At 40.4% G+C, this 18,194-nt stretch overlaps 1 pseudogene; it reads left to right on the forward strand.

Annotated features, from left to right (window-relative positions):
* The first annotated feature begins 360 nt into the window (after positions 1-360).
* The window catches only part of LOC139704093 (homeobox protein TGIF2-like), a 33,244-nt pseudogene continuing 15,410 nt past the window's right edge, over positions 361-18,194 (forward strand).

Below are 18,194 nucleotides of genomic sequence, written 5' to 3' on the forward strand. Positions count from 1 at the left end.
ATTCTGCAGAGCAGGCACCAAGACTCCAGAGGCCTCCAACCCTGAGCTCAATATGTCCTGAGCCCTTGCCACTGCCTTCTACAACCACCCACCAGATATCTCCTATGACTGCAAAGACTTCCATGGTGACCTGCATTCTACACCCTGAGGGCTTCTTTCCTAGCATAGGTCAAAAAAAGATGACTTTCCCAGAGAACACAGCACCTTGTGCCAGGACACAGAGCCTCCTGTCCTGGACCAGGAGTCTGTGAACAAGAAGAAGCCCCAGGCGCCCCCAGAAAAGTCGGGGGTCTCGCAGGAACCCCTCTATTGGTTGCCCGCTGGAGCTCCCTTTTTGTGTTCTAGGTGCACAGGTGAGGGATGTCTGGAGCCCCAGACCTCTTGGTGGTGGTGACCCTTGTAAGAGGCCTCTTCCTCCTGCCCCTGCCAGCAGCCAGGGGACTAGCCAAGGCTGTTGGGAGGGGATTCCAGGCCTTCTGCGCAGGACTCCCTGAGGCTGCTTGAGTCTGCCACCTTAGAAACCCAGGAGCATTGAGAATTCCCCTGCAACTCTTGTTTAGAAAAGCATTTTGGAAGGAATCATGTTTTCTCAATCAAATTGTGCCAAAATGTGAAATTCTTTGTTGTATAGTCCTCCTGTTGGGAATGTTGGGGAAAGTGGAGGCTCAGACTGCTGGGTGGTAAGAGACCATGTCCAGATTTAAGAGGGTCAAGTCTGTATTTAAGGGGGCCCTCCCTCGTTGTTCTTGTTTTGCTTATTGGCAGGGTGGGTTAGTGGCTTTTGCTAGGTATAGGTGGGTTAGACGGGTAACTAGTGTACCAGGGGTTTCACATGCTGTGTCTCCAAGCAGATACACAGCAGCCTTGAGCACCCAGCTTGAGAAAAGATCTTTCTGTACCACCCTGTCCTCTGTTACCTCTAAGTCTATCATAGAGGTGCTACTGCCATATTGCAGGATTTAATCTCAGTCACAGTTTTAGATTTGTTCTAGTTTTCTTCTTGTTTCAGCCTTGGTAGGCATTGTTAATGTTAGCATTCATCCAACTTGATAGGCTTAAGAGTTGCCAATGATTAAGAGGCTTCTGGGTATGTCAATGAGGGTGTGTCTAGAAATGATTGGCATGTGGGATAGCCAACTGAAGTGGAGTCCCTCCCTAATGTAGTCAGCACCATCCAATAGGATGGTGGCTTGGATGGAATAAAAGGGGGAAGAACAAGGCAGCTGCACCAGATACAACTGCAATTCTTCTAGAAGGGGTTCTTGATTGCTGCTGCCATCACTTGAGGATATCCTACTCTTGCTTCTTCACTCCTCCAAAGTAGGCTCTGCCATTGATTGTTCAGGGAGTTTCTGGAAGCCTTCTGTTTCAGTACCTGAGAGCACTACTGATTTCTCTTGTTTCCTAGGGCTTCAGCCACTTGTGCAGCTACAGGTTCCTCCAGCTCTACAGCCTGCAGATGGCCATTGGGGACTACCCAGCTCCTGGTCAAGTAAGCCAATCTAACAAATCCCCTTTTTATAATCATACTTCCTGTTGATTCTGTTCCTCTTGAGAAACCTGACTAATACACCTTCCTGGTCACTGTTCCTGCTTCATCCCATAAATTCCTGTACAGTGTTTGTCATTGTTATTTATATTAATGTATCTTCTACTCTCCTTTGTGCTTTTCTTTTTGATCAGAAAATTGTTTGTTGGGCTGGGGATGTGGCTCAAGCGGTAGTGCGCTCGCCTGGCATGCGTGCGGCCCGGGTTCGATCCTCAGCACCACATACAAACAAAGATGTTTTGTCCGCCGATAACTAAAAAATAAATATTAAAATTTAAAAAAAAAATGTTAAAAAAAAGAAAATTGTTTGAACTGTTTTTTGCTTTCTACAAATTTGTGAATTTTCACTTCCCTTTTTTATTACTGATGTCTAGCTTCCTCCTATTGGTTGTTACAAAGACACTGACAACTATCTTTAAAATATTTTTTTTAAAAATCTCCACTATAGGTCATGAATATCTTTCATAAGAAACTTGACATAATGTGCTCCAAAGAGCTCCAAATCTTTTTATTATATTAGAGATTTGTTTTTCAAGATATGAATTGGATGGAGTCGGGTATGAGGTCATAGATCAATGAGATTGGGTATAAGGTCATAGATCAATGAGATTTTAGCATGAGATCTGAAACTCAAAACTCATTTTCCCATTTTTAATTGCTTTTTGGAAGTATTCTTAGTCAGAAGTATTCTATCACTCAGGAAGAGTTCAGGCAGGAAAAGGGTTAAACCAAACCATGTTGAGAGAATCTGGGTATTGTGCTGACAACCCCGAGAAAGCCAGAAGAAAAATGTGACTTACATGCAACAAAATGGCCTCCCAGTTACAGAGACTAACAGATGATACGTTTTTATTGTTGTTGTTGTTGATCTCATTAATTGAGCTTTGTGATGTGATTTTTTTTAGGATTAAAGTGAGGTTCCCAGTCTGTGGTTTGGAACTCCCAAGAGGCCAGTGGAGTATACAAATGCAAAAGGTGCTCCCTGCTAAGTCCCACATACTTGGTGGTACCTGGTGTGAGGCCCACAGTGCCAAGGATCAGCACTTTCCCATCTACGTGCCACCAGATTGGAATTCTGCAGACCAGATGCCTGGGCCCTGGCCACTTCCCTTCTATATCCACCAAGAGGATAGCTCCTATGACAGCCAAGATTTTGACTGCAACCTGCTTTCCACACTGCAAGGACGTCTTTGCTGGGAACAGTCTGAACAAAGTGACTTTCCCAGAGCACAAGGTACCTTGTTCCAGGACACAGAGCCTCCTGTCCTGCACAAGGCATCCACAACACAGAACAAGCCCCCAGTGCCCCGCCATCAACCACCAGCTGGGGCTCCCTTTTTGTGTTCCCAGTGCACCTGTGAGGAAAGTCTGGAGCCCAAGACCTCTGCTGGTAGTGATCCTTGTAAGAGACCTCTTCCTCCTGCCCCTGCAAGCCACCATGGGACCAGCCAAGGCTGCTGGGAATGGATCTGGGCCCTTCTGCGCAAGATTCTCTGAAGCTGCTTGAGTCTGCAACCTTTGAGGTCCAGCAGCGCTGGGATTTCCCTTGTTTGGAGGAGCATTTTGGAACAGATCCTGTAACAGTAATGCTTGTGAGTCTGCACCCATTGGCATAGATCTTCCAGAAGACTTCACCCAGAATATTTTGCTGCCAGGGGACTTCCAAGGAACTCTACTAAAGCTGGCCTTCTTGGGTTTTAAAAGTTTCAACTTGAAATCATACTCTGGTTTTTACAACCTTATCAGATACATCCTCAATACTTTTAGATAACAAATACATCCTCAGTAGATTTTTGTTCTTATTTTGACACATGATCTAGTGCAGTTGCAGAAGCTTCTCTTGAATTTGTAATTCTTTTGCCTCAGCCTCCTAGGTCACTGAGATTACAAGCCTGTACTACCCTGACACATATTGCAAGATTTATCTTTACAATTAATTTAATATTCAGGGAGCTGGAGTACTGTTTCTCAGTGATATTTTACAAAATATCTAAATGGAGCTAAATTTTTGCTCCAGTGAAATAACTGAAAAAGGACAATTATGTAAAGTAATTCTAATGAATATATTGCAAGTGATTCTGCTCTGCTAAATGTGCTAATATCTTTAGTATATAACTCCGGGAAGAAAGTGGATTCAATAAGTTGTATGAGTATAGCATCTATTTGATAAGACTCAAAGCAAGGGATACCTTCGATTTGCATCAGAAACATTACACTCTGTAGTGCATAAGACAATGGAGCAGCTTGGGTTTGAATCAACACATGAAATGATATTTCATAGGTTTTTAGGTCCAGATATACAAGTCTAATCCCTTGGATTGAAATTTATGTTTGTATTTGCACTTGGAATTGGTCTCCTGGGTTGAAATTTCACCCTGAGCTCTTTCCATATAGTCATAGTTTGGCATTCTTATTTCATCGATAAGGGCTCCCTCTCCCTACCTTTCTCCTTTCCTTCTTTCCTTCCACCTTTCTTTCATTCTTTTTCAGATACTGCACACAACTTTGATGGATCCCAAGCTCCAGGATGACTACTGTGACTTCTATGGCCAACGCAGCTCCAGACACTGGCTTATTCCTGGACCTCTATGTAGTTTCTTCTTCCTGAATCTTGCCCTCTGCTACATTATCTTCTAGCAATCTAGAGCTCTATTCAGTGATGTCCTCGCCCCACCAAGGTTTCACCTAATTCTGACTGCTGATATGTTCTTGCTTTAAAATTACATGAGTGTTTCTCCTAGAGCAGAAAAGTAATGAGGCTTGGAGGTGGTATGAACCTGGAATCTGGAAAGGAGAGTTCAGATTACACTGGGTATCCAGAGTTCCTTACTGTTATGGTGCTAAGTGCTAACCATAAAGAGATGTTATGAGGTCAAAGATTTGAAATCATAATTGAAGATTCAGCAAGACAACAGATTGGGATGAATAATAGGGAAGAAAAAAATGGATATGAATGAGGTAAAGAGGAAACAATGTACATGAGAACTGGACACTTAATGCTTTTCAACATACTAATTATTGATAATTAGATATAATCAATGACATTCACCCAAAATTAATTACAAAAATGCTCAAAATTACAGAACTCTTTTCATATTCCCTCAGACAAATATATAATACTACAAGCTTCTCCAGTAGGAAAGATAAGGCTAGCCTCACTAATGTTAGACATAAGAAAAGTAAAAGAAACACATTTATATGGCATATTAAAAAGTGCTAAGGGGCTGGGGATGTGGCTCAAGCAGTAGTGCGCTTGCCTGGCATGTGCGGGGCGCTGGGTTCCATCCTCAGCACCACATAAAATAAAAGATGTTGTGTCCACCGAAAACTAAAAAAATAAATATTAGAAAAACAATTCTCTCTCTCTCTCTCTCTCTCTCTCTCTCTCTCTCTCTCTCTTTAAAAAAAAAGTGCTAAGGATTTTTATTACAGGTCTAGGGATGTAGGTCAGTGTTGGAGCTCTTGCCTAGCATGCATAAGTCCCTGGATTTGATTCCTACTTTATAAAACAGAAGAAGAAATTTTCATTATAACCCATGTTGTTAAAAAGTTAGCAAAAATATGCTCTTCAAAACTGGTTGTTTAGTAGGATACTTGAATATGCAACATAGCCATGTGTACTAACAATTTTAAACACTGTTTGACACAGGAATTCCATTTTTTAAAATTTATTCCACAGATTCACTCCCAAAACAAGAAACTCTATGAAATAAAAGTGGCTTTTTTTCATAGTACAAGATAAAAATGATCCACTTAGTTAGAAAGAAGGCAACACTTAGAAATCAAAAGGGAATAGATGGTATAGAGGTTCTAGGACATATTAAATGTCTTTATAAGTCCAAGAGGTAGAGAATACTATGGATTTTGCATCTATGTACATGTTTATAGTGATGAAAACATGGCTTCCCATTGACATGGAATCATGAAGATTTTAAATCTCTAAACCAACATAATGATGCTACACAATTTTACAGATTTTATGTAGAACCTTCAATCTTTCACTTTCATTTCTTTCGGTGTCTTCCTGGAAATTATTCTAATGAAATGAAATTTAAGTAATGACTTTTTTAGCAAAATATTTGTAGAGTCACAAAAACTACAAAAATGTACTGAGACTTTAGTCTGCAAAATGGATGCAAATGATATCAAAAGTAATTCAATTAAGAAGCTTATTAAATTATGAAATGGATACAAAAAATACTGAAGATTATTAAAAGACAAACTTTTAAATCATACAAAGATTAATTAAGGTTAGTTAAAGATTAGTTACATAAAGGTGTCATAGTACAATTAAGTGGGGGTCTAGTCAGGAGATACCTTCTTCTCTTCCTGGTACAATTTCTAAATCAGACCAAAGCACTTGGCCTCTCCCTGTGCTAATTATCAAAGGCTAAGCCTTCCTCAGGCTGTGGAATAGAAACAGAACCTGTGGCCCTCTGCCTGTTGCAAGAAACCACCCTGACTTTTGGCCCTAGGCACACTTGTAGCTTCAGGGACTCATTCCTGCACTGAAAATCCAATGAATATAGTAAATTAAAAATCATATCCCTTTACTATGGTTTTAAGACAATATGTTAATATTATGTATCAGATGTTATATTAGGTATGAAATTTAATTGTTTTCTTTCAGTTTTACAAAAAATGAAAACAATTTTGTAGGCCCCTAAAGTATTGTAAGGCCTTAGATTACTTTGTCTAGTGGGTGGGTAAGACCTGTCTGGTATCCTAGGGATTTGTGTTAGCAGCAGCTGGGCTCTGGCTCTACAGGGGCCAAATTATAAACCCACTTTAAAGCAGAATTCACTTGGTCCTGCATGTTTAAGATGAAACTTTGTGAGGGACTCTTTGCTTTTGTGTGTTTTCATAGACTCCCAATGATAAAAACTCCTCCTCCTCAGATCTTTGTGACAAAAATTTGACAGTAAAACCCACACTGTGGCTTCTTTCCCTCAAACAGAGATTTCTTTATGAATCATTTTCAATTCAAGATCATGAGACTCTTGATTGTATTTCAGGAAAACAATACCATATAGAAAATAAACATAATCTCCTAGGAAAGTCTTAAATTTTTTAAAAAAGGGCTGGGTTGTGACTCAGTGATAGAGCACTGCCCTAGCATATGCGAGCCCTGGGTTAGATCCTCAGCAGCACATAACATAAATAAATAAAAATATAGTTATCAGGTCCAACTATAACTAAAAAATAAATATTATTTTTTTAAAACATAATTCCTTTCAATGTAAGATTTTGAAATAGAGTTAGTGATTGTGAAAGTCAGCCAGCTTTGTGTACTACCTCTATGCAATTGACCATTATCAATCCCTAAAATGTCTGTAAGTCTACTACTCCATCATTTATACTACTCAGAAGGTTGAGGCAAGAGGATCACAAGTTCCAGTCTAGACTCAGTAATTTAATGAGGCCACAAGCAACTTAGTGTGACTCTCTCTTAAAAGATAAAAACAGCAGAGGATGAAACCCAGTGTTAAGGTATCCCAGGTACATTCCCAAGTATCAAGAAGAAAAAAAACAAAATTAATGTCAGTTTTTCTTTTCTATTAATTTATTCTGCTAGCATTATTTTTTATCATGTCCTATGCTATGTATTTCTTCCCATGATTATCAATACTGATAGCATAAGTTGTATAAAGACTTTTAGAGAGTTCTAATTTTGTTTTATGCAAATTTAACCAAAGGAAAGTACAGCTAATTATTTGGCTAGGCTGTGTATGTGTGTGTGTGTGTATGTGTGTGTGTGTGTGTGTGTGTGTGAGAGAGAGAGAGAGAGAGAGAGAGAGAGAGAGAGTAAAAACAATGAAACTTCCTCAAAAATGAAAAAATGTCCTTTTTTGTACATCTACTTTTGTAACGTATAAAGTCTCTCAAGGTCTGGAAACTTTGGGCAGTGGCATATGTAGTCATATCTCATTGTGCTTTTTTTTTTTTTTTTCTTTATTTCTTCCCTGTGGTGGTGCTGGTGATTGAAACAAGGGCTTCACACATGGTCAACAAGGCCTCTACCCCTCACCTCCATCTCAAATTTTTTTTTGAGACAGGAACTTGCTTATTTACTGTGGCTGACCTTGAACTTGTTTCCCCCCTCCCTCAGACTCTAAGTCCTTGGGACTACAGGACTGAGCCATTACACCTAGCTTCCTGCCTTTCTTTATCATGGAGCCTAATCCTCCAGTTCTCAAGTTTCAAAAAAATCAACAAGGAGAGGGAGAGGATGAAAAGCTGATTTAGACTTAAGTCTTTAAAGTGAGGGTGATCACATGGCATGTTTCTCTATATCTGAACCACAAAAACACTCTAACTCCTCTTTGATCCTCTACTCCTATTCCATGCCATGGACAATTAATCTGATGAGAAACACAAAGCAAACAGGTCTAATCCCACTGTTCAGGAAGACCTAGCACCTAAACCCCTCTAAATCCAAATCCCCTTAATCTAAAGCCTACTGCATTTCAGGGAACAGGAAAATTTAAAAGTTCATGTCCATCCTAATGAAGACATTTACTTCCCTTAAAGCTCAGCCCAGTGTATAGTAATTTATTTTCATTTTTTGCTACAGGATATTGCTCTGTTGTTCAGGGTGGCTTCAAAGTCCTGGGCTCAAGCAAGGCTCCTGGGTCTGTGCCTCCTATGTAGCTTGGACTACTGGTACACATCATGGCACCCTGCTGATGATAGTTGGCTAAAGCAACCTGAGCAAACTGATATTTGCCATGTGACCCCACTGTCGTGAAGGGCAAAAGGTGCAGCTTATGCAGTCCTGGTGGAGAAACAAATAATGTCCATGTGCTTCTGCCATTTTCAATGCTTTGTTCACTCATATCACTCAATGTCATTTTACTCTATAGGTTCTTAATCAAGGAACTGACAATCCTTAATGTTAGGCACTGCAATAAACATAATCAATTCACAGTAAACAATTTTAGATTAATTCTAAGCACTGAAAACACATTTAATCATGACAGGCTCATGAAAGACACTCCCTCTGCATGCTAAGCTGAAGTGTCAAATCAAACATCTCAAGCCTTGGGCTCTAAGTCCAGCAGATGCACACTTACTCTGACTGTGGAGGTCAGATCAGGAACCAAGGCAGGCTTCTCCTAGGGTGGAGCTGATGTCTGGCTGAGGAGGCAGTCATAGGGAAAAGTTCTTTCTCACCAGAGTTAAGAGGCTGCTGTAGAGTCAAGAGCTGTGAGAACAATGCTGTGAGGATCAGGCAGATGAGAAGAGTTGGGATGTCAGTCTAGGTCCTCATCAAGCTCTCAGGCTTGTGTGCATCTGTGTCAGCTGGCAGAATATCTGTTTATTTGACCCATCATTTATACTAAATTTGGGGGCTTCTTACCATCCTTTCAATCCCTATCAACTGCCACCAGGTTTCTCAGTGACATCAGTTGCTCTGGGGTTAAACATCTGGTCTGGTTATTGCCACGCTGATTTTCTTGCTTTTTGCTCTCATCAGGGTGAGGGCAACATGGGAGAGACTCGACTCTGAGCTTGTCAGAGTAGGGAGAAGTGAATAGTTTGTGTTTGAGGGCCATACTAGAGGGCTCTGTAGGTAGGCATGCCTGGTGAGACTGCAGGTTTCAAACTGGAGGGTTAAAATGGAGTTGCTTAGGCTAAGGCCTAAGGCCATCCTTACACCCACCACTGGACAGAGCCTACCAGGGCAGGAATCTGTAACTGCCTGGACATGTCTGACCTAGAGCTGATGTCTTGGATTCCCTGGTTGTCAACTCAGAAGGCCCAAAACTAGAGATTTAAATTGGTCTCCTTTCCTAGTTAATGTAACTGAAGACCATTTAAAAGACACTTATTGATGCTGGTTCTCTCCAGAGCTCAAGAAGGTCACATTCAGTTATGAAGAAACACCAGCAATCGGCCACCCAACTACACATTCTGTTAGCACACTACCCTCATATCTCCAGAGATGCCCTTGGGTTCAGCCTATAGCTCTGAGCTGGGTAATTATCTCCTTCTTGCCCCAGACCCACCTAAACATCTTCCCACCCTGACTCACCCTCTTAAAATCAATAGACAGACAGTGAATAAAGGAATGGCTTTAATCATCACAAAAAATTCAATCAGATTAGAAACTATGAGAATTCTCAGTCCATCTAAAAGAAGAGTTTCTTATCAAATTAATTACACAAAGAAGGAAGATTTAAGGTTCAAGACCAGTCTCAGCAATTTAGAGACATCTTTCTTTTTTTGTTTGTTTGTTTGTTGTTGTTTTGTTTTTCTTTTTTTGTGCATGTGTTTGTGTTCATGTGTGTGCATTTTCTTCTTCTGGTTTAGGAAAAAAATCTTTTTCAGTAAGGATCATCTCAGTGGGATAGGGGGAGTTCATGTACAGGTTAATCTGGCCGTGAGCTCTGTAATTGTGGCAGTATATCTTGGTTCTTTGCTCATTTGGACACATTAAATGACCAAAAACCCACATCTAAAACCTCAAGTTCAACATTACTCTCTCCATATTTAAGAATGTCTGCCAAAATTGAGCACTTTTTTTTTTTTTTTTTTTTTTTTTTTTTAAATCTATAGACCCTCATTCAGCCCCACTCTTTGGTCTAGACACACCAATCAACTCTACCATTTTAACAGTGGAATGGCAAACATTTTTTGTTTGTTTTTGTTTTTTTTGGTTACTGATGACTGAACCCAGGGGTACTTAATACTGAGTTAATCCCCAGGTCTTTTTGAATTTTCTATTTTGAGTCAGGTCTCACTAAGTTGCATAAAGCCTCACAAAGTTGCTGAGGATGATCTTGAACTTGGGAATCTCCTGTTTCAGTCTCTAGAGCTGCTGGGATTGCAGGCATGAACCACTATGCCAAACCACATTGTTTCTTTAAAGGGACATTTTTCAGACACTTGGTGGCCCTTTGGATATGCATACCCTTGATGGCTTTGGCAGTTTCTTTGTGTCTTAAAAGTGAACACAAAGATTTGAACCTCTTGATTTGTAAGATTTTGTGGGGTTATGTGCATCAAGACAATAGTGAGCTTTTTCACAGATCACCTTGGACAAGTTATAGGAAGAGGACTGATTCATTTTTCAGGTGATTATATTTTCACTTGATATAAAAAGCTTCAGGGGATATATCTAATTTTATTAAGAAGGAATTTCAACATTTTAAAAATTTTATTTATTAATTTATTTTTGTGTTAGCATTGGGAAGTGAACCCAGAGCCTCATACAGGCCAGGCAAGAACTCTACTATTAATCTGCAATCAAAGCCCTTCTTTGAGAGTTCCTAAGATCTTTTTATGTACATTTCATCTGCAGCTTTGAACTCTAACATAGTAGTCTCTGATGTGCCTCAGCACACCCTACCTCTTCATTCTCCTGCAGTGGACATTCATGTTGCTGCTATCCCCTGTCACCACACATAATTGTCCCTATGCACCTGTGGGAGAATTTATCTAGGGAAGGTGCCCATAAACATAACTGTTCCCTCAAAAGCGTCTTACCAGAATTTTGCTGAGCATTGCCAGATTGTTTTTTAGGGTGAACACTGCATTGACTTTCCAACAATAGTGTTGTGCTTTACTGCATGCACACATTCCCCCCAAACACTTGGAGTGACCCAGTATTCTGACATTTGCTGGGGCTTTGTGGTTTGCTTTGGGATTGATGGCCTCCTGATCCAGTTTTTTCTAATTTTTTTAAATTTTCTCTTTGTGAGTCTGTTGCTGTGTGTTTTTGAGAGATATTCTCTGATGTTCAGTCGTAAATATGTCTTTGCTTTTTGAACAGATTATGAGTTATCTTCATCCCTCATGCTTAAACTGAGTGTGGTCAGTTTCTATTCCTAAAGGCAAAAGGAACACAAGTGTGCCTACCTTTCAGCCTGTTACAATTTCTTTTATTTTTATCAACTGCAAAAGAATAGACATAGGTTTCATTCATAAAATATACATTTTCTCCATAAAAAGTATTAAAATATTTCTGCTTTCAGGATGTTCTTATCAGGTTAGTTTTACATTTTGATTTGAGCAAAAATATGAGTAAAGAAATTGCCTTTTAAATTTTTATTTTGATATTTTACAGTTTTCCTTTCATATAAGCTTTTCAATCAAAAGATAAATTGCCTAAACAGACATTTTTTTTTTACATTTTCTATATATATTAATTGCATTAATACAGGGATCCAGAAACCGGAGGCAGAAGTTCTGCCTTCTAAGACCTCCTGTTTCTGGTGGGTATTAAATCATATCTGAGTGACATTAGTCTGAAAGGGACCAGTTTCTGGGAGAGGCTGTGCTGGGCAGGGGTAGTTGTGTGAATGCATTAGAAACTGGAGATTTCCAGGCCCTTCCTTAAGTAGATGCAGAATAAAAGTACTATTCAAGGAGACACACATCCCACCTAAGAAACTCCCACCACACATTCTTTTCTATACTTGGATTGATTTGTTTGAGGCCAACAGCTGGGGCTCCTTTGCATTGCTCCCCCTGGATACCTTCCATACCTCTGCCCACCAAAGCAAGAGGAACCCTTCTCTAAGGCTCTGATATCAAGTCCACAGCACAGCTCAGAATCAGAGCTTTGTCCCCCACCCCTTGCAGCACCCCTCCATCCTCTCGTCTCTCTTCATTCTGTCTACTGTGGAGCAAGTGAACCAAATATTTATGAGGACCTGTAAAAACAACATCAATTGCTTATTAGAAAGTAAAAAAAGAGACACGTGTAAGAGAGAAATCTTATATTTGTCTGAAAGAGGAGAATAAATAGAATCTCTCAGATTGAACACTCAGTACTCCTAGGGCTCAGTGGTCATGGGCCAGGGTTAAAGATCAGTATGTTTCTGGGCAGCCTGTCTCCAGGACTACATGAATGTGACCAAGAGAAGCTGCCAGGGTAGGCGACTTCATGGTTGCTTTGCAGCATGGCACTCTCCTGAGGCTGAATTTGAGTTCTTCTGTGTCATGGGCATAGGGTTCCAGCGAGGCAGGCAGGAGGAACTAGGCATGTTTCTTAGTATCTGGGCTGCAGGCAACTGACTACGTCAAGGGCAGGCCCAATATAGCAGCCCCCATGGCCTAGATATCAGTTCCCAGTAGAAATGTAGGCTGTGCCAACAGGGTTCTTCCTAGCTTAGGATAGAAGGGGAGTAGCCATGGCCTAGAATCTTCTGAGCTCAGTGTCAAAAGCAACTGGGATCTCAGTGTCATCTCTGCAGGATCCAGAGCCTGCTTCACACAGGAGTAAATGGTCCATGATGATTTTGGCCTCTAGATCAGGAAAAACAGTGTTAGGGCTGAGAGAAGTGGCAAAGGATTGACTGGCTGCTAAGCATTCAGATGCTTATATATGGCTCTCTTGCACAGTCTTAACGTAGAGTTCATTATGTTGGGTGATGATGGTACTCTTGGAGGCAAGTTGCTTCAGAAGGCTGGGTCTGATGAACTTCAGTAGAAAAGCAGTCATCTTCACTTGACTATCCTGTATATCTAAGAAGAACAAATCAAAAAAGCAAAACAAAAAAAGGAAAGCAATCATCTTGAATGCACTTATAATCAATCAAAATGGTATCAGTTATTCATTAGGTTAAGGTTAAAATATTTTACAAAGGCTTGCTTCTTATGAAATGCCAGTCTCTCTGTTTCCTTTACATATGTGATATCCTATGTCACATAGCATTTCTTCAGGGCATGTACCTTCTTCTTCTACAAAGGCTTAATTCACTATTCCAAATCAAACCACAGGCTATGCTGTAGCTGAGAATGAAATTTAGGACCTCTTGGGGAGGACTGTTGGAGAGAAGATGGAGATCAATTCTCCAGTCTTCACTGGAATTCTCAGCTGCCTGTGTTGTTTCTGTACTGCTGAATTTCTACATCAAAAGGACTAAGCGGAAGAGAGAGGTGGTGGGAGGGAAGGAAAGGGAGGGAGGGCAAGCTATAGCTTAAATATCAAATAACTAAATACAGTTCAGATTCAAATTCTTGTCTCAACTTATAACAGATTTAAGTGTCATTTAAATTTTATAAGCCACAGGTGGTGGTGATTGATTAACCTCTGAATGAGAACCAAATTGTTAATTTCAAAAAGCAGATTATAGATATTAAGAAATCATAGAGGTCAGTCAGGCACAGTTGTCTCATACACCTGTAATCCTAGCTACTAGAGAAGCTAACACAGAAAGAGTGAAAGTTTGAGGCCTGGATGAGTAACTGAAGGAGATCCTGTCTCAGAATGATAACAAAGGTTGGGGATATATCTCTGTTCTAAAGCGATTCAGCTTCAATTCCCAGTACAGAAGAAGATAAAAGAAAATGTAAACAAAGTGACAGTTCCTGAGACATAATACGACTAATAACCCTTTTAAAGTTATATTTATTCTTATGTGATTGGTACTATTATGCTAAAAACATAACCCCAATGAAGGACAAATGCATGACTGTGGCCCTTTAAACATCTCCCTAATGTAAGAGGATTTTTCACATTCTTGTACCAGATCCACTTTATATTTATTTTCTTTTTGAGAAAGGGTCTTACTAAATTTCTCAGGTTGTCCTAGAACTTGAAATTCTTCCATCTCAGTCTCCTGAGTGGATGGGATTACATGCATGGCACACTGTTGCCTGGCTATCGGATTCACTTTAAAATTGTCAGAAGTACATATATTTAGCATCTTACAGGACTACAGTCTACTGTGATTAATTATCCTTTTACTTTCAATGTCATAAACTCTGCATTAGTATTACCTTAAGCATATGCAGAGTGCTTACTTTTTGCCAGGTGTTATGAAAATAGCTATAAGTATGTCATATTCCTTCTCAAATGTGGAATTTAAAAAAATAAACATTACTTTAATGTAGAATAGGAATTATTAGAGACTGGGAAGGCGTCAAGAGAAGTAGAAGAAGAGTGGATGGATGTGAGCATTACACTCCATATGTATATATGGAAATATAACATTAATCCCTCCCCAATAGGTACTGTTTAATATGTGCCAATAAGTAAATCAATTTTAAAGGCATTACATATGCAAAGATGAATAAAATCCATTATTCCCTCTCCTTTAGGAGCAGGCACAGAAGTCTACAACCCTAGAGCACCACCTAGAAAGAGAACAGGGTTAGGGAATAATTCCCCAGCTTGAAAAGCCTTCAGGAGACCAGAACCCAATCTAGTTTACTGGGGCTGATGAGCAGAATTCGTAAAAGCACAGAAATGACTTCCACATGGATAGGATTGGAGACTTCTGTCTAAGTACCTGTCTGGTCTTGGCAGCCCCAAGCTGCTGCAGATGAGGTTCTTGTCCCAGTAGATTAGGAGATACAAAAGAACAGAAGGGAAGAAGAACCTGATGGAGGCCATATGTGCCCCCAGAGGCTTTCCCACAGCCTGCTCCTGCTTTCTTGGTCTCTGAAACCCATTTCTGTTTCTTATCCACTGTCCTGTGCTGCTGTCCCCACTCAGGAGCCCTGCAGATTCACACCTTCCTGGGTTGGGTTGGAAAGGCACAGGGTGGAGTGGTGCCCAGATCTTGAGCCTGGAATATGCCTTGGCACAGGGACAGTTTCCTTTCTGTGCCTTTCCTTTCTAGACATTTAAGAAGTTTTGCAAATTCAATCAACATTATTTGGTCTATAATAATAGATATAATAATATTTGTCTTAATTGGTTTTATGGATTGTGAGGGAATATTTCTCAATGACATTCTATCCCCTCTTCAAATAAAGAAAAAAATAAGTCATCATTTCATGAATTTATTCAGTTAGTTGTTAAGTAGGAGAGCAAAACCCTCAGTGATTGGGGCAACAGAAGACCCTTTTTTGTCCATTTGCCTCTAGGTTCAGAACTGACTTTTGCCTTCCTATTCCCTTTTACCAGCACTAGCTTCTTCCTTGGGCCCTGGCTACAATCCTATCCCTATCTTTCAGAATCCCTTAAGTGAGTTCACACCACACCTATCATTGAAAGTACATAATTTGTTATGGAAAATTGAGATTTTCCTCATTCATCTTGTTTTATTTTTTAGAGTGAAAAACTAGAGGGCCATTATGAAAGGCAGAGGTTGGAACATGACAAAAGAGCCCCTCTCAAGAATGAAGAAACTGACTTCCATGCTGAGGATCCAAGGTGGCTGCATCCCTGCTCTATGTATGCCCTGTCCAGTCACCTGCCATTTGCCACTGTGGAGCTCTGGACTGTTCTGATGCTGAATGCCCTTAACTGCCCATGCCCCGCCAAATAGAGAACAAGGACTTTGCCCCTTTCAGCAGAAAATAGCTTGGAGATGTCGTTGCCCACTTTCCATAGAAATGGAGGCTAGAAATTGACAATGGGGAAATGTAACAGGGGTTCATTTGATGCTTTCACTATATCCCTTGGGGCTTTGAAACTTACATTTTTTTTTCTTTTGTCCAACCTTCTTCTTCCTGATCTTCTTCCTAATCTTTTTCCTATCCTTTTTTCCCCTGATCTTCACCTTCCTGATCTCTTCTCCCTAATCTCATTTTCTCTGAATCACCTCTATAAAAGCCCCCTGTTCCTGCTGATGGGCAGACTCACAGCCTTTGGGACAGGAGTCCCCTGTGTTTCTCCTTTGTTAGCAAAGCAATAAACCTTCTTTTCCCCTTTTATCAATAAAAAAGGGGCTTAATTTTGATTTTTCAACTGTATGCATTTGGATAAATGGACTCTACTCTTTTCCTGCCATTAGATGTGAAAAGAGAAAGACTCTTGATCTCCCATTCCTATTTACTGTTCTAGTTTTATTAAAAGGTGTTTTAGAAAATAGAGAAAGATATCTAAAGCCATAGATAAAGTAGGAGATAGTGATAAATCATAAAGGGTATCTTTTAATCACTAAAGGCAACTGAAATTAAAATGATGTTGCTGAGACATAAGTTTTCATTGCCTAAAATAAAACTTTATTTCACAATGCCATCAAAACCCCCAAGTATATCCAAACATTTGAAAGGGCAGATGTTGGAGCACCAGGGTACCAATGACAAGTGTTTCTAACTGATCCAAAGCAGAAATCAAGAGCTCAGAGTTTTGTTTATACTTCCCTGCCTAATGGCACATAGAAATCACAGCTCATCATACCCCATGAAGCAAAGATCTTCTCTTCCCTTTTCTATAATGGTGGGTAGTGTGCTGCAGCGGCAAAGACCAGGATCTGGTTTGTGAAAAGAAAATAGAAAAGGCTTTGCCCTGTAGGCCCAGGTCATGTTGGCTATGGTTTTTAATCTATTAGTACTGTGTGATGTGGTTCCTTTCTGTGGGCTTCACCTGAGGGCTGGTTAGAACTGCACTTCCACCTACTGAATCAGAATCTCTTTTTAAAGTATGGGCTGGTGATTCCTTTTTGCATTAGAGTTTGAGGTGCACTTTGCCAATTGGGTCCTGGGAGTTTGGAAACTGGCTGAGGAAAAATAAATATATGGAGAGTTCAACAGCTCAGATTGCTGCATCCAAATGGATGACAATAGACAAACAGTTACACTTGTATGTGCCCCTCCTTCCCTGAGCACCTCTGGGCAGGGAGAGGGGCGGCAGCGGAGGTGGCCTGGACATTTAGCTCTGAGTCAGTTGGGCACATCTCTTTTGATTATTGCTGCCAGTTTCATAGGGCAGAGGGGCCTTAGGCAGATGTGGGGCCCAGAGAAACGTTCAGGGCTATGGAGGGTGTGAGAGGGAGATGCTGGAGCAGCGGGAGGCTTAGCTCAGCTCTGTTTGTCTGCAGATGTGCTGGGCTTTGGCTAGGACTCAGGGCTGGCTCTGATTCCTTCTAACTCTTGGGCACAGACAGTGTGTTTTGTTCTCTTTTTTTCTATTTTTTTAGACTTTCTCTGAGGGTCTCTTGACATCTCTTTATATTTAGACCTTCTTCTTTGTTGGGTCCCCATCCTAGGTCTGGACAATGGGCTGGAAACTGGAATTGTAACATATCTTGGAGTAGCACAGCCTGGCAAAATCTGCATATGTATATTCCTGCCTTTTGTTCCTATAAATTGCAACACTAGTGTAGGATGAGAGAAGGAAGACTAGCTGCCTTCTCAGTTTGGGTCAAACTCCAATTAAATTCATTTTTCCTTTGTATATATTTTTTTTTTCTTATTTCAGATGCAAAAGCCAAATCCACTCCATCTGAACACCAGCAAGGCCTCTGCCCTGGGGTGCCATGAACTGGGAGGTTGAGACAGGAGAATCATAAATTCAGGACCAATCTGAAGTGAGATTCCATCTCAAAAGCAAAAACAAAATGATGATGACTGAAGACAAAACCACAAAAGTTTAGAAAAATAAACTCTACTCAGTTATAATTTAGCAACTTGCCATCCAAGACAATACGAACTCCCGGTGTAATAATTGTTCTGGAAAATCCACATTTACAAGACCAGGATTCTCATCCTGGCTGGACACTAGAAACATTCAAAAGAACTGATGGTATCTGAGTCCTGACCCACCAAAAATTGGTCTGAGGAGGCCAATACACAACTAGGGTTGAAAACACCTGCCGTATACTCTGTCTGTTGATTGCAGTAGAATTTCTAGGGGCAAAAATTTGTCCTGGACAGTTTTGCAAGGCACTGCATGTGCAACTTGTCCACCCAGGGCTGCTTTTCTTCCTCCCTTCCTTTCTTCTTTCTTCTTTTTTGTTTTGCT

The sequence above is a fragment of the Marmota flaviventris genome, unplaced genomic scaffold, assembly GCF_047511675.1.
Source record: "Marmota flaviventris isolate mMarFla1 unplaced genomic scaffold, mMarFla1.hap1 Scaffold_240, whole genome shotgun sequence".
Taxonomy (NCBI): Eukaryota; Metazoa; Chordata; class Mammalia; order Rodentia; family Sciuridae; genus Marmota; species Marmota flaviventris.